Source organism: Callorhinus ursinus, unplaced genomic scaffold, assembly GCF_003265705.2.
Source record: "Callorhinus ursinus isolate GAN/ISIS: 27379988/994484 unplaced genomic scaffold, GSC_fseal_2.0 scaffold4, whole genome shotgun sequence".
In the NCBI taxonomy this organism is placed as follows: Eukaryota; Metazoa; Chordata; class Mammalia; order Carnivora; family Otariidae; genus Callorhinus; species Callorhinus ursinus.
In genome coordinates this window covers 49,364,850-49,386,024 of record NW_027397066.1, presented here as the reverse complement: position 1 = coordinate 49,386,024, position 21,175 = coordinate 49,364,850, and the positions used below count along the sequence as shown (strand labels likewise).

Sequence of the window (21,175 nt, the reverse complement as noted above, 5' to 3'; positions counted from 1 at the left end):
CTGTTAATCTCTTACTGTGTCTAATTTATAAATTAAACTATCACAGGTATGTACAGATAGGAAAAAATAGTATATATAGTGTTTAGTACCATCTACCGTTTTAGGTATTTACTGGGGGAACTATTGTTTCATTTCCTTGTTCCTTCTCCCTTTTGTTCATAAAAGTTTGCCATTTTGTATGGCCCCTTGACACTCCCTTCTATCTGCTAGATTAGATGCTGCCTGATACGAATTGAGTGTTGTTTGAATAAACTTGTAAATTTTTTAAATAATGCCTCAGTTTATCTTTTAACACATGTAAACAGAAATTTTATATCACTTCATGTGTATTTGTGAAAAATTAAATGACATAAACTAAAGTTTAATTCCTTTAAATAAAAAAGGTAACAACATTCTATGGTATTACATGAGAACCCAGATTTGCTATTCTCTTGCAGACTCTAATTTTTCATATGTTTTATCTCCAGAACCTATAACTAAGTCAAAAGCAACCAACTAATTAAAAGAACCTGACAAACTATGGCAATTAAAAAGAAAAAAAATTACCATGAGAATAATTTTTCTCATTATTTAATTCAAGAATCACAATATAACTATAAACTTTATAGTTATATAAAAACAAAGAATACCATGGATAGCAATACACGATTTTAAAACTACCACAAAAATTATGATAATTTTAAATACTCTAGCACACACTATTTTCCTGTTCCATTCCCCCACTACACCTCACCTACCAAGTTTCTTTAACAGAAAATCACTCTCTCAATACAACTCTTTATATTAAGTGATAGTGAAGATTACTTTTGTGTTAGTCTCACTAGGATTCAACTCAGATATTTTAAAAGATTGTTACCATGCGCTTTAGGCACTTAGACATAGAAATGAATGAGTTAATTTATAGACAGAGACATTTATTTTTCATTAGATTAAACCAACCCTCTTATCTCTTCTACAATAAAATATAACAAAGGGAAGAAGTTAAATGAATCAGCATCTTCAGACTTATTCTTTTTTTCTTTTAAGATTTTATTTATTTATTTGACAGAGAGAGACACAGCGAGAGAGGGAACACAGGCAGAGGGGGTGAGAGAGGGAGAAGCAGGTTTCCTGCCGAGCAGGGAGCCTGATGCGGGGCTCGATCCCAAGACCCTGGGATCATGACCTGCGCCAAAGGCAGACGCTTAATGACTGAGCCACCCAGGCACCCTCAGACTTATTCTTAAAGATGAAGGACACAGACCTTTTTTACTTTCAACCAGAGAAGCCATAGCTTTTCTTGTGATAAAATTTTATTTGTTAATATAATAGAGCTGATGGTTTTTCAATTGTTCTACTGTGAGATGTTAGATATGTACTTATATATTAGATATCTTTATCTATAGTTAACCAAAGTAACTCAATTCTATATGTTCATATGCAGTTTTAATTTACTTCATATAAACAAAATTTGAAGTTTCAACATATAGGAGAATGGTCTTGAGTTTTACCTGCTTGGCAATCTTACATTAAACAGAATTCTCAATAAGACCTATGCTTAACTGCCATGAAAAAGTCTATAAAAATTTCCTGTTTATTTCTAAGTTTTCTTTTTTATAGAGCTAGGTTCATATTGCTCCTGGTAAGTAATTTTAAACCACTGTAAACACACTCTTAAAATAGCTCTGCATTTTTCAGAAACTATTCACAAGTTTCCTTGATTTTAAATGGGATATTTATCTTTACATATAATCAGATGGTCAGAGTGGTTCATGAACACTTCTTTCCCCCTCTGATGAAATCCAGAAAGTATAATTATTACTAAATATCATCACAATGTGGTTTACATTTAACTTCAGCTTGGGATCTGGGTAATGTGACCCACGGTAATGAGGGTTTGATGGGAAACAAACTTTATTAAACAACAACCAACAACACGGTTCTAAATCTTACTCCTAACTGCATATAAAAACATCATGACAAATGGAACTCAATTCACTTCATTTAACTTTGAAATAATAATGCAATGCCATCCCCGCCCCCCCCACCCCAAGCCCCACCTCTGGGAAATAAGGCCTATTTACTGATAACAGTGTGTGCTCTCTGCTGTCTAGAAGCCTATCATGATTTTTATTTTGCAAGTTGTTTCCTAAGAGATACTAGTATTTTGCTGCTTTTTTTTTTTTTATCTTTTACTCACTATAAAAAGAGTATTACTGTTTAGAATCTTTTCCAGAATCCTAGATCTAGCACTTAATAGCTGCATAACCCTGGATGAGCCACCTCATTTTCTCTAAGCTTCAACTTCTTATTTCTATAATGAAGATAATGATACCTACCTCCCCAAGTTTTCGTAAGAATTAGAAATGACCAAATGAAGCACCAAACAGTGTACTAGGCTTAAAATTGCCATTCAGTCAGTGGTGACCTTCTTGTTCTTATTTTATTTGCTAATGACATTTCTAATGATATTTCCTAAGTCTTGGATTTCAATTTTTCTTCTATTATTCAGTATTACTCCTATAGTTACAGTTGGATAGCAGCTGAGTAAAAGTCATATCTTAAATTACATGTTTATAAAGGCAAAGATTTCATATGACAGAATAAATGGAAATAACTACCAATTTTTTTATCCTAATCGAGAACATATTAAAAAGTTCTACAGAAGTAAATTTATTTCATGATACAGTCATTTAAAAATGAAATGTTAATAAGTGCTATAACAAGCATTCATGAATAACATTGTTATTCAAGGAAAAATATTAGCATAAGGAAGACATTTGGGTTTTACATTTCCCTTGACTTGAATTATTGGTACTTCAGATTCATATAGTTTTAGAAATGAACAATGTCTTGAATATCACATATTCAGATCTGTTTGGTAAAAGGAACAAGAGACTATAAAGTTTCATTTAATCATATAACACTATCTACTCTAAATCACACAAGAAAAAAGAAAAACTCCAGTGGATTTTATAAAGGACACAATGCACTTAGATTGTTTCCACTTGGCTCTATGACTTTGATGATGCCAAAGTCTCAATTATTTGTGTAGCAGATTTGATTTGAACAGTACATACAATAATGAGTTTACATAGTTTGATAGGAACCTTGTTACAGAACATTTTTCTCAGAGATCTTAGGATTTTGAAACTTTAGTGAATAGTTTTTCTACTGTAGAAAATGAACAGGGATTAAGTCATTTAACCTATATGAAACATAAAAAAGGAACAAATAGTAACAGTGCAAATTCTCAAAAAAAATTATAGCATTTTTCTTTAGATTAGATATTCTTCAATTTCTGCAAATAAATGTATTATTCCCAAATTCCCAGCAGTTTAATGGATCTGATTTAATAATGGTTCTAATTATACCCAAGAGGGAAAAGAAAGCTGCTTACATTTTAGAATTATTCCATTTCTTGCTGAAGTGAAAGCAATTTACATTTAGTTGCCCTATAGCTTAAAATAGATGCTATATCTCAAAGTTTTCTATTAAATTCATCAAACATCTTATTGGATGGTTAGTGTTCAAATATCAATATTTATAGTCTTTTCATTGTGACCATACACACCCTAAATAAATTACAGTTGCCCCTTGAACAACGCAATTCTGAACAGCATAGGTCTATTCTACACAGTTTTTTTTTTTTGATACAGTACAGTACTGTAAATGTATTTTTCTTACAATTTTCTTAGTCACATTTTCTTTTCTCTAGCTTACTTTATTGTAGGAAGAGGATATAAAATATATACAAATAAAATATGGGTTAACTGTTAATATTATTGGTAAGGTTTCTGGTCAACAGTAGGTGATTAATAGTTAAGTGTTGGGGGAGTCAAAAGTTATATATGGATTCTCAACTGTGTGGGGGGTTGGTGGCCCTAAGCCCCATGTTGTTCACGAGTCAACTATATAATTAGATCATAGGCTTCCTCCACGTTGCTATTACAAATGACTGCTATGGTATTTTCCACTCTGTGCTGTTTCATTAAAAACATTTTTTTAAAGATTTTTACTTTTATTAACATTTTCTCTTTTCTTAATAAACACTTAAAATATTTAAAAGTATATTTGCTTTTGTCCCTTAGCAGGGGTGATGCCCAATTTCAGTTTCTATGATAACTGATACTACTAGCATGGTTTTTAAAGACCATAAATATAGGTAGAACAAAAAGGCAGTGTTCACCATTGCACATTTTTAGCATGAACCAAGTGCCCTTGCAAGAATTATGTTAGTTTTTAAACATAAAATCTCAGTGTAGCCCATATTTTTCCTACTGTTTATACAACATGATATATGCTTCTATTCTCAATTCAGCCTTGGCATAACCAGTAAAAATAAAATGAATTTGAGGATAAGGGTACAAATAAATGCATATTTTTTCTTTTAATTTCTAGATGGTAATGTTCCTTAATGGTTTTTACTTTGCACACCAAAACACTCAAGATCTTGCCTGTAGACACTGCAGAAACTATATGTGGCTCTACATAACGCTGATGATCAGAAAGGTGAGAAAAACAATGATTCTGGACCAGTCAAGTGACTATAAAAACAGGCTTTCCAATAAGGTTTCGGAAGACCAAGCTAGATATTTGATGTGGCAGATCCAATGAAGCTGTGAGATATAAATAATGGAAGAAAGGAGAGTAAATTGCCAGAGATCCCTCCCTGTCAAGTACCAGACTGGTAATTTAGATCAGGCAATGAGGTCTAGTCAGTGTCTAGTGCTTGAATTGGCTCAGGGCACTCCTATGTGAGGCTTACTCTGCAGGTTTTGGAATATTTTGCTAGCCAAATGAGACTTGCTGCCAGCTCCCCTCTGATTCTGGTTACACTTGCCCAAGGTTACAGATCTCTAAAAGAGGCCGTCTTAATCATTTCATGACTGATTAAGACTTTTCACCAAATAAATTTGAACAATATTTTTTGGGTTGGTCATAAGATTAAAGATTAAAAGATCATCTCCTACAACCTGAGTATCTTAATGAGCTCTGCAGTCATTCAAGTCAATGGGATAGTCTATAGACGAATGTGTCTATTGACCACTGGTATCGATAGAGAAGAAATTAGAGGCAGTTAGGTCCATGCCCATTACAAATATATTACTGTAGTCAGACTTTGCAATTGCATTCTTTCACAGTACCAGAGCTTTTAAATTCTTTAGGGTATTAGGAATACACTCACTGTTATCTCCCACCTAGCATCTTTCCCTTATTTCTTCTTGATGACATTTTTTCAGTAGTGCAAGACAAACATTCCAAAAAGTGTGATTTCTTTAAAGAACTAAAAAAACTCCAAGGAAGAAGTTAGTCTTCTGCCACGTTGTTTCCAGTGCAAATGGCACCATTCAACGCACTGAACACCAGAACTGAGTGAAAGACAACCAGGTCCATAATATGATACAGGGAGAACCTTCTTTTTGGTAGCTCCAGGCTTTTAGATGGTAAAAAACAATCCTACTATGGTGTTGGTAGTAAATGTAGATTCAATTTCATACCATCCAAACTATTATCAGTCCATTAATATTCTCCTGCCTATAACATTTACTTTCTTTCTAATCTGGTAGGTCCAATAGTTTTATTGATTATTTAATAGTCTTTGAGAGTCCCCCCCAACCCCCGCCCCCGACCAATAGTTGGTCTTACCACCACTCCAGGGCTAATATCATTAGATAGCAGTTGAGACATCTCCAAAGGGAACTTTTTTCATAGGTAATAATTTAAGACAGGAATTTCACAAGAACAGCTTTGAAGCTCTAAGAGTGATCTTGAAAATAGACATAGAAAAGTTCTGACTGTATGTTCTCAAGTTCAAAAAAAAGGACCAGAAGATTCTAAAGATGACAGTAGAGAACATTGGTTTTAAAAAACCTACAAAGTAGTAGTTCTTTGGCTCTCTTTTTATTTCCCTCAGCTTCCTTCTCATAAACCTCAGCTTCTCTTTTCTTTTCACTCTCTCTCCTGTACATATTGCCCTGTTGACAGTGCCAAGGTTGAATATATACTTGTTTATGCTGTCCATTGGAGAAGCCTTTTTAAATTGTGGTAAAGAACACATATGAAATTTACTCTTAACCAAATTTTAAGTGTATAGTACAACATTGTCCACCATATGCACATTGTTGTACAACAGATCTCTAGGAAGAAATCTTGTTTTTCTTTTTTTTTCCTCAAAAGCATTGTCACTTTACCAAAATCAAACTCAAGTTCCTTAATAAAGGAAACTAAAAAATTGCACTATTATTTTGGACAGATGTGCACATTAACACAGTGAAATTTTATACCATATGTGATTCACATTTGCCCTTTTTTCCCAAATTTGATAAATGTAAACAAAATGTTTTGTATTCTAAAATCCCAAAAGGATATCAAATTATTTAAATGTGCTTGAAAAAGAGGCCAGTATTAGGAGAAGGAAATTTACAGTAAAAGTGACATGAATGGGCCATTTATTCGTATGGCCACTAATTCCATAGGGCAACTGATCATAAATTGAGTGCCTGACATTCAGTAATAGATGATTATATCTGACATAATGAAGTTATAATGGAAGGTGTTCGCACACTGCTTGACTATTAAGTGCCCATTTATTGTCCCTGCACCAGGTGTGATACTGATAGGTTATACAAATCATCCAGAAGAAATGTCAAAATAGGCTCCTTTGCTGATAAAGCACCACACATGTTTATTAATATAGCAGCTTGTCTTAGAACTGACCCATCTGCTCATTTAAAACAAATCTTTTTCCTATAAATATTTCAAAGTTAAAAGCATGACCACTCATCATAGTTTCAGAGTGGTAGGGATGGAAAGGGAAGAGAACAGAAAGGAAAATAGCTGGAGCTTTAATAAAATATTATGCTCTCCCTTTTACCTTAGGTACGTTCAACAAAAGGGGCAGGGAGGTAGCTTTTACTGTGGCATTTGCTTTAGATCAGTGCTGCATAAGTGTAGGCCACTGAAAATGGTCCAGGCTCCGGAGCCAGGTGGGAAATGGCAAATTTCACCAATGTTTTCCAAGTACACATTTCAATAAAGTGCAAAATGAAGTACTCAATTAAGAAATTCTCCAGAGCCGTAGTTCATATGCATTTAAACTCATCAGAAATATTTTAGCTGGGTAGATTTTATAAAGAAAAATAATACCACAAATTTTTCTTGGGGCGGGAGGTGATTTTACAACTCTGAGGATTCGCTTCTAAACCTGTTTTCTCTAAGGTATCACTGTCATATTTTTATATAACAGAAAAGAAAACGGAAGCAAAATTTGAATGTTTACCTCCCGTTCTTTTTTAACTTTAAGAAATCACAAGTAGAAGGCTAAGACATTTTCCATCTGGTATTCTGGGTTTTATATGCTTGCTGAGCAGCCTGTATGTGCTGTGTTCTATCTTCAGGAATGGTTTTATCTAACCAACAAACAAGTATGCCCTGAAGGCGCCCCTCTCAAATGAACACACACATTTGAAATGAAGAAGTACAATTGTTCAAAATAGTGAAACAAAGGAAAGGCATGGACCATTTGGTAACCACAGGTGGTTTTCACTCTATGGCCTTGGCTTCATTTATTCATTCATTAAAACCTAAATAAAGTCTGGCAGGCATGCGTTTCAGGTTCCAGGAAAGAACTTTATCAGACTCAGTATCACATAAATCCACTAGTCGTACTTTTCTAAATAAATTACATCTGGTGATAACTAACCACCTGGTGACCAAAGGGCCAATTCAATTACTTGTAAAAAGCTAAAGGTCTCAGATACCCTTGAAATTATTTTTTTACATCTCCCATAGACTGAAAGGAAACAATTTCCAATCACATTTCATGTTACATGTATTTTCCAAAAATTAATAATAGGTGATCTTCAGTTCGAACATGAACTACCCTTGTCTTCCAGAACACTATCAATATCCACCCAAATTATCCAAATTAGAAATCCAATAATTATCTCTTATTTCTCTCTCATATCCAATCACCAAATCTTATGTTTTTGTTTTTGTTTTGTTTTGTTTTTAAGAGTTTATTTATTTGAGAGAGAGAGAGCGTGAGAGAGATAGATCATGAGCAGGGGCAGAAGGAGAGAGAGGGAAGCAGACTCCCCGCTGAGCAGGGAGCCCAATGTGGGAGTCGATCTCAGGAGCCCAGGATCATGACCTGAGCCAAAGGCAGATGCTTAACCACTTAACTGACTGAGCCACCCAGGTGCCCCAAGTCTTATGTTTTAACTACAATATCTATGAATCCATCATGTCTCTTTTATTCCCCTTGCTACTGTCTTTTAGTTTGCACTTTCAAGAAAGCTTTTTTGAAATAACTTATTAATTCTCTCCGCTCCCAATCCATCCTAAGCATTTCAATCAACATTTCAATGCAAAATAGTTGCTTACTGCCTTTCATGCCTGAAGTCCTTTGTAGTTTCCCCGATGTCTATAGATAGTATACTTAGAATTGCTAGGCTTAGTCCACAGAGGTCTATTACAATCTGAGCCACAAGCCTTCTTGCCAGTTTCTTTCTCAGTTCATACCATATCAATGGTGGACAGACACTGAAGCCTTGGCCAGTTCCAGAGGCAATACAGACCAACCTCACCAACAGCTGAACAGCCTCACAATCACCAGCCAAGAACCTCAAACAATGCCTATTATAACAGAATCAATATTTTGTGTGTAGCTTGAGAATTCGATCCTTAAGGGTGGAGCAAATGCAGTCTTTTCATTGGTTATGTGTTAGGAAATGCTCTTCCTCCCTGTAGGCACTGTAACCCCTCCCCTGGGCACTGAGTGGACTCCAGGCGTGTGTCCTCTCAGCTTCTGCTTCCAAAGGGCTCAGCACTTGTTCCCACAGCAATCTAAATTTGCCTGTTTCCAAATCCGTCAGCTATTTCTGACTCAGAGATGAGAAGTCACACATTACCCAGAAGCTAGTAATGTGGAAAATGGAGGAGCTAGAGGGAAGAGAATCTTCAGAGAATTTAAGTGGCAAGAGAGAATTCTGTAAATGAAATTTTAAGGAAAGGCCATACTTAGATGATTGGATTTACCTCTCTCTAAGCCATTCTTCACCAGAGTCATCTTTTAAAAATCGAAATCAGATTATGTAGTATTCTGTGTAAAAACTCTTCAGGGGCTTTTAAAACCTTCATAGCTCTTAAAACCTCAACTCTTTTCAGGGCTTACTAGGCTGGCAAAGACTCTTTGCTTGACCAAACTTTAATTAGGCTCCTGAACCTTCTCTTAGGACCATCTCTACACTTGTGTAAAATCCAGGTATAGCAAGGAAAACTACCTACTAAATCATTTTAGCCATAACCCCCCATGCTCCATATCTGATCGCCCTCTGTATCTGATCAGGTTTCTCATCCTCTACCACCCCCTCGGTGATGTCTGATCACTCTGGCTTGTCTTCTGCAAGAATCCCATCAAGTTGATTCCAGAATCCCCCTGACATTTCCTCTTAGTAACTTTCCATCCAGTGACCTCCCACTCTGTTCCTTGGCTATACATTCCCACTTGTCCATGCTATGCTTGGAGTTGATGCCCATTCTATACTGCTCTTTTTCCCTATTGCAATACTCCTGGGGGAAAAAAAAATCTGTTTTTATTGCTGTAATACTTGTCCATCTCTGTTTTTTCCTTGAAAAAAAAAAAAAGACTGCCTGATCTGAGTCCTATATAAGTACTCTGCCTATATCCTTAGTTCCCTATCTCACTTTGTTCCGGAAAGTATCATGTCCATTTATGTGGTTTTTAAAATCATTTTATTGTATTTTATTTTATTCATCACGGTAAGTGTATCTTTCCTCCCCATCCCTTATTTCACCCATCCCCCCACCCACCTCCTCTCTGGTAACTATCATTCTGTTTTCTATACTAAAGAGTCTGTTTCTTGGGGCACCTGGGTGGCTCAGTCAGTTGAGAGGCTGCCTTCAGCTCAGGTCATGATCTTCAGACCCTGGAATGGAGCCCCACATTGGGCTTCCTGCTCAGCAAGGAGTCTGCTTCTCTCTCTCTCTCTTTCTCTCTCTCTCTCTCTCCTTCTGCCCCTCCCCATCACTCATTCTCTCTCTCTCTTTCAAATAAATAAAATCTAAAAAAAAAAAAGAGTCTGTTTCTTGGTTTGTCTCTCTCTTTTTCTCCTTTGCTCACTTGTTTTGTTTCTTAAATTCCACAAAGAGTGAGATCATATGGTATTTGTCTTTTTCTGACTTATTTCCTTAGCATTATACTGAGCTCTATCCATGTTACTGCAAATGGCAAGATTTCATTCTTTTCTTATGGCTGAATAATAGTCCATTTTGTAGATATTATATATATATTCCCACCAACAGTACAAGAGGGTTCCTTTTTCTCCATATCCTTGCCAAGACTTGTTTCTTGTGTTTTTGATTTTAGTCAATCTGACAGGTATGAGGTGATATCTCATTGTAGTTTTGATTTGCATTTCCCTGATGTTAAGTGATGTTGGACATCTTTTCATATACCTCTTGGATATCTGTATGTCTTCTTTGGAGAAATGTCTATTCATGTGTTCTGTCCATTTTTAAACTAAATTATTTGAACATAGGAACTAAATAAACAAAATCTCTAATGAAAGAGGAGAAATAACAACCAACATCACAGAAATAGAAACAATTTTAACAGAATACTATGAAAATCTACATGCCAACAAATTGCACAACATAGAAGAAATGGTTAAATTCCTAGACACATAACCCACCAAAATGAAAGCAGGAAAAATAGAAAATATGAACAGACTGATTACCAGCAATGAAATTGAATCAGTAATCAAAAAACTCCCAAAAAGTCTAGGACCAGAATGATTCACAGGCAAATTCTACCAAACATTTGAAGAAGAGTTAAAGATTTTTATTTATTTATTTATTTATTTATTTATTTATTTATTTATTTATTTAAGAGAGCATGAGCAGGGCAGGAAGGAGCAGAGGGAGAGGGAGAAGAGGGCTCCCTGTGAGATCATGACCCGAGCCTAATTTTTATTATTTAAAGAAGAGTTAATACTTTTTCTCCTCAAAATATTCCAAAAAAATACAAGAGGAAGGAAAACTTCCAAATTCATTCTATGAGGCCAACATCACCCTGATACAAAAAGATAAAGACACTACAAAAAGAGAACTAGAGGCCAATATTTCTCATGAACATAGATACAAAAGTCCTCAACAATATATTAGCAAACCAAATCCAACAATACACACAAAAAAATTGTACACCATGATCAAGTGGAATTAATTCCCAGGATGCACAGGTGGTTTAATATTCACAAAACAATCAACATGATTATGTCACATCAGTAAGAAAAAGGGCAAAAACCATACGATCATTCCAATAGATGTAGAAAAAACATTTGACAAAGTACAACATCCATTCATGATAAAAACCCTTTGCAAAGTAGGTCTAGAGGGAACATACCTCAACATAATAATAGCCTTATATGAAAAACCCACAGCCAACATCATAGTCAACAGTAAAAAAAAACTGAGAGCTTTTTGCCTAATATCAGGAACAAAACAAGGATGTCTACTCTCACCATGTTTATTCAACATAGTACCAAAAGGCCTAGCCACAGCAGTTAGATAACATAAATAAAAAGCATCCAAATTAATAAGGAAGAAGTAAAACTCTATTTGCAGATGACATAATACTATACATAGAAAATCCTGAGACTCCACCAAAAAACACTAGAACTGATAAATGAATTCAGTTAAAGTCATGGGGTATAAAACCTATGTACAGAAATCTGTTGCACTCCTATACACTAACAATGAAGCAGCAGAAATTGAAATTAAGAAAATAATCTGGTGTCTGGGTGGCTCAGTGGGTTAAGCATCCAACTCTTGCTTTCAGCTCAGCTCGTGATCTCAGGGTTGTGAGATCGAGCCCCACATCAGGCTCCATGATCTGCACGGTGTCTACTTGGGATTCTCACTCCCTCTCCCTCTGCCCCTCCCCCACCTCAAAATAAATAAATACATCTTAAGAAAAGAAAACAATCTCATTTATAATTGTACCAAATCAATAAAATATCTAGGAATGAACTTAACCAAAGATGTAAGGGACCTGTATTCTGAAAACTATAAAACACTGATGAAGGCAATGCAAAGAAATGGAAAGACATTCCATGCTCATGGGATAGAAGAATGAATATCGTTAAAATGTATATACTACCCAAAGCAATCTACAGATTTATTGCTAACCTTATCACAATACCAAAAGCATTTTTCACAAAACTAGAACAAATAATCCTAAAATTTGTATGGAACCACAGAAAACCGTGAATAACCAAAGCAATCTTGAAAAAGAAAAATAAAACTGGAGGTATCACAATTCCAGATATTGTTATATTACAAGGTGGCAGTTAATTAAAACAACATGGTACTGACATAAAAACAGATACATAGATCAATGAAGTAGAACAGAAAACCCAGAAATAAACCTACAATTATATGGTCAATTAATCTTTGACGAAGGAGGAATGAATGTACAATGAGAAAAAGGTAGTCTCTTCAACAAATGATGTTGGGAAAACTGGACAGTCACATGTAAAACAATGAAACTGGAAAACTTTCTTTCACCATACAGAAAAATAAACTCAAAATGGATTAAAGTCCTAAATGTGAGACCTGATACCTTAAAAATCCTTAAAGAGAGCACAGACAGTAATCTTTTTGACACAGCCTGTAGCAACATTTTTCTAGCTAGGTCTCCTGAGGAAAAGGAAATAAAAACAAAAATAAATTATTGGAACTACATCAAAATAAAAAGTTTCTGCACAGTGAAAGAAACAATCAACAAAACTAAAAGGCAACCTGCTGAATGGGAGAAGATATTTTCAAATGTCATATCTCATAAAGGGTTAGTATCCAAAATATATAAAGAACAGATACAACTCAATACACAACTCACCTTCATTCTTCACAGTGCAGCTCAAGAGTCACCTCCCTAGAGTTTTTTTTGTTTTTTGTTTTTTTATTTATTTATTTGAGAGGGGGGGAGAGAGAGATAGCGAGAGAGAGCATGAGCAGGGAAGAAAGGGAGAACAGGTTCCCTGCAAGCAGGAAGCCCACCATGGGGCTCTATCCCAGGACCCTGTGATCATTTACTGAGCCAAAGGCAGATGTTTAACCAACTGAGACACCCAGGCTCCCCTAGAGTGGTTTTTCTTGACCATCCACCTTACATATCTTCTTTATACCTCTAACCATAACCCAATTCATAATCTTGTTTATGTAATATATAATTGATCTGTTGCTGACTTCCTCCAATACAAGGTAAAGCCCCTGAGGACAAACATCTTTCCTCTCCTGTGCATCACTGTATGGCCAGTACCCTGTAAAGTGCATGGCAAATAGTTGGCATTCAGTATAGTACTGTCACAGCAAAACTGACTTGACTTAAATTCAACCACATACATTCATAAAGCATTTAGGGAACAATTTCACTTGGCATTTTAATCAATGAGCACATGGCCCAGAGAGAAAGGATGACAGGGGCAGTGTTTCTTCAGTTCTATGTTTCCCCACACTGTTCATCAAACAGGTATCACCACAGCCAAAAGAGGTTTTAGGTATTTCTATATTCACATTTTCTGATATTGAGGAATAACTCACTGTTGGATATATTGTATTTTGAGGATAATTTAGAGGATTTCTGAAGGTGGGCTTTGTTTTCGTTTTTGTTTTTTGACCTCGCTCGCTAACTTTAGAATCTGACTCATGTGTAAGATGCAATCACATAGAAAATACTTGTTCAACACTGACTGAAAGTTAGTCTTTCAAAAGACCACAGAAAAACGAGCTGATCTATAGTTTTATTGTTTGATACATGTTTGAAATTAAATGCATAGGCATTCACAGAAAAAAAAATTGGTTATTTTTAATATAAAACTGTATTATAATTAAGCCGGTATGATTTTAGGAGTATAAGAACATTGTAAACTCTCTTAAGGACTTACCTTCTTGATCTTACCATGTATGAGCTACACTGAGTCTTAAACTAGAACAATAAAGACTGCTGCTAAATTATACTAAGCAATATTTACACAGCATTTTATAAGGTATAAAGCACTTTCATATATATTATATTTGGTATTTGATCCTTAAACAAATTTGGGAAACAGGTTGTTGTTGTGGCGATGAGGTTTTTCCATGATCATATAGTTAGCCACCTGGGGTGGGGTTAGCAGATTAAATGCCAGTATTAGCATTTAAGCTGCATACTTCCATGTGACTCCATCTAGGAGAATGTGATGCCAAAAAACAGGAGCACCTGCTCCAGTGAAGGAAACTGTTTTTTTTTGTTTTTTGGGTTTTTTTTGTTTTGTTTTGTTTTGTTTTGTTTTGCTGGACTCTTAAGTACTGGTAGTAATTGCTAGATCCAGAGATACACGAACAAAGAAAAAATTGCTTCTTAGTACACATTGAAGGAGTTAAGTGCCTCTTAGTGTGAAGGTAATACTGTTTGGGGTGTTATAGGATGAATAATTGCCAAAGTCAACACTTCCCATAGAGAAGAATATGCTTTTTAGCAGCTGGGGGAACAAGATCCTCATTCACCAAGTAGTGATATGTAAGTGAATGTTATGTCTGTAACAGTCCCAAAGCTTCCTGTCCTTCCTGTCAAGGTATATAAATGTATTTTTGGAGAAAAGAGATCTTTATCTAATCTTAGGCAATTGACTCTAAGAGCAAAAGATATTTTAAAATTTAAGGATTTAACATATATGAATTTTACCATGCTGTCTTTTAAATCTATTGCCAAGTAAGAATAATTAAAGAAGATACTCCTGAGGGCATGAGTGTGCATGAGTGCATATGTGTGTGACTACACCAAAGAATCGGAACTTCGCAGCTGTGAGTATTCAGTAGGCGGGGACAAGGGTGATTATTCCATTTGGAAGTCAAAACCTCCTCCACCCCAGGCTTTGGTAGTAGCAGTCAACACAACTATCAGCTAGCTGTCTCTTCCAGGCAATAAGATAATTAATTTTTAGTATACTGGTATAAAATTATTTTCTGGTGATTACACAAATAATAATCATTTGTGGGAGAGGATATTGAAAACTACAAAAATAGGGTATTTTATCATAATGCCTGACTTCTTTTTTTATGGATGCTTCTTTTGAGAGAAACAGTAAGCTATTTTATGAAAAGAGTAAAAAGTAACAGTGTTAACAATACAACAAAGATATTCTATTTTATGGAAGAAGACACATGGATGGATGTCACATGGATACACAAAAATCTTATTGGTCACTGGGTACTAAGTAGTAAAGTGTTCACACTACTTGTGCCCTATTGTTTTCTTAAGATGACTAATAGAGATGGTGAGGAATTTTCTTTAAAATACTGTACTACGGATAGTTAGATCTTCCGATCCCTTGTTCATAATATGTTTCATTACTAATTACTTGCTATATAGTATGTTGTTTTAGAAATTAAATCATGATTCCTACTGTATAAATATAAAACTGACAGAGTAGAATTTTTATAGATGCCTGGGTTTGACTCCTGGGTTCAATGTGTAATACTTAATCTGACCTTTATGAAGTTAAAGAATCTTTCAATGGCTCAAATTTTTTATTCACAAAATTACAATAATAATACTACCTGCTTCATGGGATTCAGGAAATTAATGAAATTAGTAATCCATATCATGTGCTTCGAATAGAGCCAGGAACAAATGTTAATTGTAAATATTAAATGTTCATACCATGTCCACTCAAAAAGTATGTATCTATTAGAATATTCAGAAGAATATTATGATTGATTTTCTATGGTAATTGGGAGAGAGGGGGTCATGTGGGTAATTTTCAGTTTGAATGTATGATTTAAAGATAAATGTTAACTATTATATTATTATTACTATCATTATTATTACTAACTAGCAATAGCTTGCTATAAAAACTTGTGACATTCAAAAAATGCTAAATGTTTTCTCTCTGAACAAGATAAAGCAGCTACACTCCCATCTTTCCAAATGAGAATAAAAGCCAAGAAAAACAAAGAGCAGTCAGTCCTGGAACTTAAAGGAGCAATCTTAGGAGAGCTGGGCCAGTGAGCAATCTTTGGAGGGCAGGGGGTGCTAGGAATGGGGGTTGGGTGGGGAGGTATGAAGTTTAAAGAACTGAACCCTGGTCATAGCTGCTTAGACCCATCCTAGTTCCAGAGACTTTCCCTTGCCTTGAGCAACAGGCTCCATGGAGGAAATGTCATTCAAGTCAAGGATCATTATCACTGGACCTACCATCAGCTACACTGAACCTGAAAGAGGTTGTTCAGATCACAATAGTAGCAAGTCTCTATTTAATGTCCTCTAAGTACTAAGAATATCATTCTATGAGCCAATGTAGAAGTAGAATTCAAACAAACTCTGTCTCCCTTTTCTTTCAGGCTGACTGAGAGACTATCAGGACTAGATGACCAAGAACCTATTGTAAAAAACTACCAGATCACGCTACTTTCTGGAAAAATTATTCTCAACATATGAATTATATACCACAAGGGGCCTGTAGGATTGTGCTAAATTATTTCAAATGATAAATGTTGGCTTTTAAACAATGACTTATATTTGTAAAGTATGTTATAATTTACAAAGCCTTCATACTTATTCTTAATAATACTGAATAAAAAGTATATTTTACCATTAAGTTTAGGATTTAACTCCAATTAAATCCAACCTAATTTCAAGTATTACTATATAGTAGTATGCCTAACGCTAGAAATACAATGATGATGACCAGTAAGTCTGAATGAAAAAGTGATAGGATCCTTGTAAAATGAAATGAGACAATGCATATAAAATACTTTTTCCTGTGTCTGACACAAGATACATACTTAATAAATGGGAATGATATTTACCATTAATATGAACAAGCTCTATCTTGTAGGTGTTCACAGTGTACTTTAAACACAGTAAAAAAAAATGTTTGGCATTTATAAGTGTAGAAAAAGTGTGTTTATTTAACATGTAACAAAGTAATCTGTTATATGCAAGTTTCATTTTTATTCCCTTGAGTTAAGGGTGGATAAAACTAGGAAATTATGTTCTACCATATAATGTCTGCACTCAAGATAAGTTAGAAAAATAACACCATAGAATACTAAAAAACAGGCCTGGAGACTCCTCAATAAGAATGCCAGATGTCTTGTTCTTATTTTATTTTCATCAATTTCAAATGTTTTTACATTCCACTAGATAGTATGATGTGCTAGTGTCTCTAATTTGTGAGGCTAAATCTTTGGCTATAGCCTATTTTTAATATAGATGCACCAGGCAGGACCATCTGTTTATTTTGAACTTTAAAAAATATTTTCAATGTGGATTTGCTGAATGTAACTCAATTTGCACATAAAACTTAATGCTTGGCATTATTCTACTTCATTGATTATGTGCCAATTGAACCATATTTATATTACTCAGTTTATTATAGCAAATAAAAAAAGACCTAAAAAATAAATGTAATTTTTCAAGTGTGCCCAAATATTTTAGCTTTTTTTTCAGAGTATTTGTAACTGTCAACAAATTAGCAAATGCATAAATTAGTATTTAGCATTAGACTTCTAATTAAATATAAGATCTTACCTAAAGAAAAATTATACAAAATAAATACAAACTGTTTTCCCCAGCATTACTACTAGTGGTTTACTACATTGGAAGGTGGAGAGTATTGGTAACTGTCAAACTGTTTATACAGAACATTATAAATACCATTTTTAGTAATATAAATGGAGGACATTCTTCAGAAGAGAACTTTTTTTTTTTCTGGGTTATTGACAGGAATTTATCTAACTTGAATTGCCAGTGATGTTATAAAGGATTCCTAGGTTGGGTTCTATAATTGCTAAGGCCGTCACAAAATTGTACAGGAAAACAATGAAGCAAAACAACACCAATAACAAAACAATACAGTCTCAACTCAAGGGCATGCCTCAGTTGATGTATTTGAGTCTCAAATAATATATACTTCTGCTTAGGATTCTGATTCAGCTTCCAACACAAACTCCCACCCAACCACCTTCTTTGAGTCAGTCTGCTTGTAATGTAGACATAACTCTGGGGGTAAGGGGTTTTGCGTTTGAGTAGTTAGGAGGAAAATAAAGGTCAGGAAGAAAGAATAGTTGGTGAGAACACATGACCTTCAGAACTACAACTCTTAATGAGTTCTGCTAAGAACTCCAATGTGCTTATTTACAAATCTGCTACAAAACTACCAAAGTAGTTTTTCATTTCCAATTATAATATAAAAAAATGGGGAAATATGTCTCAAAAGCATGTAGAGCATATTTGCATAAAAATATATAATCAATCCCATTAAATTAACTAGAAAATTATAACAAACTTGTTTTAATAATGAAAGGTTTAAAAATAATATTGTTTCTAGATGAAGCTATTTTTTTAAGTCCTGATTAATGAGACATATGGCAAGAAAAATTACTATAATGGCAAATGCTGATTCAGGATCTTATTTTTATTGAGTAGTTTATAGTGAGGGCTGTGGCTTTTTTTCTATTTATAGTGGCAGCTCTGGTTAATTATCTTGTAATGTATTGTGACATTAATGCACTACTAAACTATTGGAATTTACACCCCTATTCAGTAATAAAATCTGTAAATTGAAGAATGCATATAAAGCTATCACAGGCATAAATTCTGTAACCAAATGCTATGTATGATCACATTAGATTTAAAGAATAGAATCTCTCAAATTTGCTCATCAGTGGCTAAGCTCTACAGAATTTATATTTTTATTTTTTTATTTTTTTTAAGATTTTATTTATTTATTTTGACACAGAGAGAGAGAGACAGCAAGCAAGAGAGGGAACACAAGCAGGGGGAGTGGGAGAGGCAGAAGCAGGCTTCCTGCTGAGCAGGGAGCCCGACGCGGGGCTGGATCCCAGGACCCTGGGATCATGACCTGAGCCGAAGGCAGACACTTAACGACTCAGCCACTCAGGCGCCCCTCTACAGAATTTATAAACTGCTGCTACTTTGAAATGCAGATCACAATATTTTATTCAAGGCTATTTGGTAACCTGCTACTACATTTTCCATATGGTTACTAAGATCATGTTGGTCAGAATTAAAATGCACAATATTAAATAAGAAACATTATGACAAACAAATGCATCAATGTCATATTTTTTCCTTAAAAAATGAAAGAGAAGTGAAAGAAATCAAGACAATTGAAAGGAGGGAGAATAGTGGCATGTGGATTAAAATCATGATTCATAGGTGATATAGAACTTGAGGGGGGAAAAAAGAAAATGTGATAAATAATGTAATTTTTTGAGATATGCTTACTTAATTATTTTTCAGAATAGAGTTTTACAACACAATTCCAAAGTTACCAATAATTAGTTCACTATCTCAAATATGCAAAGCACAATCACTATATATATATATATATATATATATATATATATACACACACACACATACATATATATATAGGTGTGTATAAAAGTACCAACTAATCCAAAATATTTCAGATGAGAACAGAATAAAATGGCAAAATATCTGAAGCAATCTGATATGTTACTGTATTTTAAACAGTTAATATTTCTATCAATAAGTTCCCTGTGCTAATATTGATAACTATATTGATACATTTTAAACATTGTCATTTTGTATTGTTACCTTGATGAATGTCAGAAAATTAAATATGATATTCCTATAAAAATACAGGTCTATAAAATACATAAGGAATTAATATGTGAAGCAGTAATTCCTAAAACATTAACATGCATGTAGACTAGTAGAAATTGGTATAGAAAGGGAAAGTAAGAGAATATATGCAGAGAGAGAATATAGAGAGACAGTAATATCTTGATAAATGTTTCATATTCTCAATATGTATATAATTATAGTAGAAAAATAGAAAAAGGAAAGCTAAATTGGTTAGCTAATGTTAATTTTTAGGGAGTTCAAAGGATATTGTTCTATATCTCACAAAAAAAATCGCAATTATTGGAGCTAGAATTCCATTTTATTTAAAGAACCTGATGTATTATTTTATAATTCATATAAAAACCTATAACATACATAAGAAATTCTGTTTATAGATATAGATTAGACATATGTAGAGTTCATCTGCATATAAGTATCAACAGCCGTATTCTGTATAATTAAAAATAGCAAATGAAGATGAGAGGTGACAGCTGAAAGTTGAAAGGAAATACTCTGTGGTTCCAGAGTAATGCTATTATTATGCCAACTCTATCCCATTTCCAATATTTATTTTTAAATGAATTTTAGATAATTTTAATAAAAAAAGCAAAAGATTTTTTTCAATGTAATGATAATTTATACAGACCTCTTTTTTTACCTTTTTAACTGTTCTCTGAATGTTGCAGAATTATGGCACATGAGCTAGTAACTCTAACTGCAATTGTGTTAATCACGGAGCAGTTTAGGAAGAGCTCTGGGTCAATGTATACAGAGGAATGCTATGAAAACTAGAAGTTATCAAGACAATCATTCTAAGGTAGAGAGGACCATTTGAGGCCAATATCAAACAGAGATGACTGCTGGATTCTAGTAATTCATTCTTTACCAGGTCAATACCATCACTATTCTGACCAGGATGGTGCCATTTTAAAGTGGAGCTTTTAATAATGCCTACCTACCTTCTAACTCTTTAGGGTCTAGTTCATGTCACGTATTTGCCAGGAACTTGGCACTTATTATTTTACATAATTATCCTAATACACTTGCTGGGGTGATGTTATTATCCTTGATTTACAGATGGCAGAAAGAAGCTGCCTAAGGTCATTCAGGTCTGCCTGGCTTCAAAGTCTAATTTTCTTCCCTATGCCACAGCAGTGAGCCCAAAAGTACATAGGGATAGCCACATTATATCTAGGGCCTACCAGATGCCAGATTCTATTCTGTATTATCCCTAAACCTCACAAAGATGCTGTGAAGTTCCTATATCTGATCTTCTGTGTACTAGTTGAGGAAACCAATGATAAAATAGGTCTGGAACTCCCAAGTTTAATTGGCTTTAAATTCCTTTATTTTATCAGTCAATTTTTGGCTCACTTCATTTTACCCTTTTCTGCCTTGCTATGGTAGTTTGAAATGACCCAATTCCCCTCTTATCTGTATCCATGGTCTTTTGGATTTTGGTTCCTCAATCAAGCAATAAGAGTCATTTTCTCCCTTTTTAAGTCTGGGATT

The 21,175-nt window shown here is 34.4% G+C and overlaps 1 protein-coding gene across 6 annotated transcripts in view; it reads right to left on the bottom strand.

Annotated features, from left to right (window-relative positions):
- The window catches only part of ADGRL3 (adhesion G protein-coupled receptor L3), a 790,703-nt gene that overhangs the window by 207,199 nt on the left and 562,329 nt on the right, over positions 1-21,175 (bottom strand). The window lies entirely within an intron of this gene.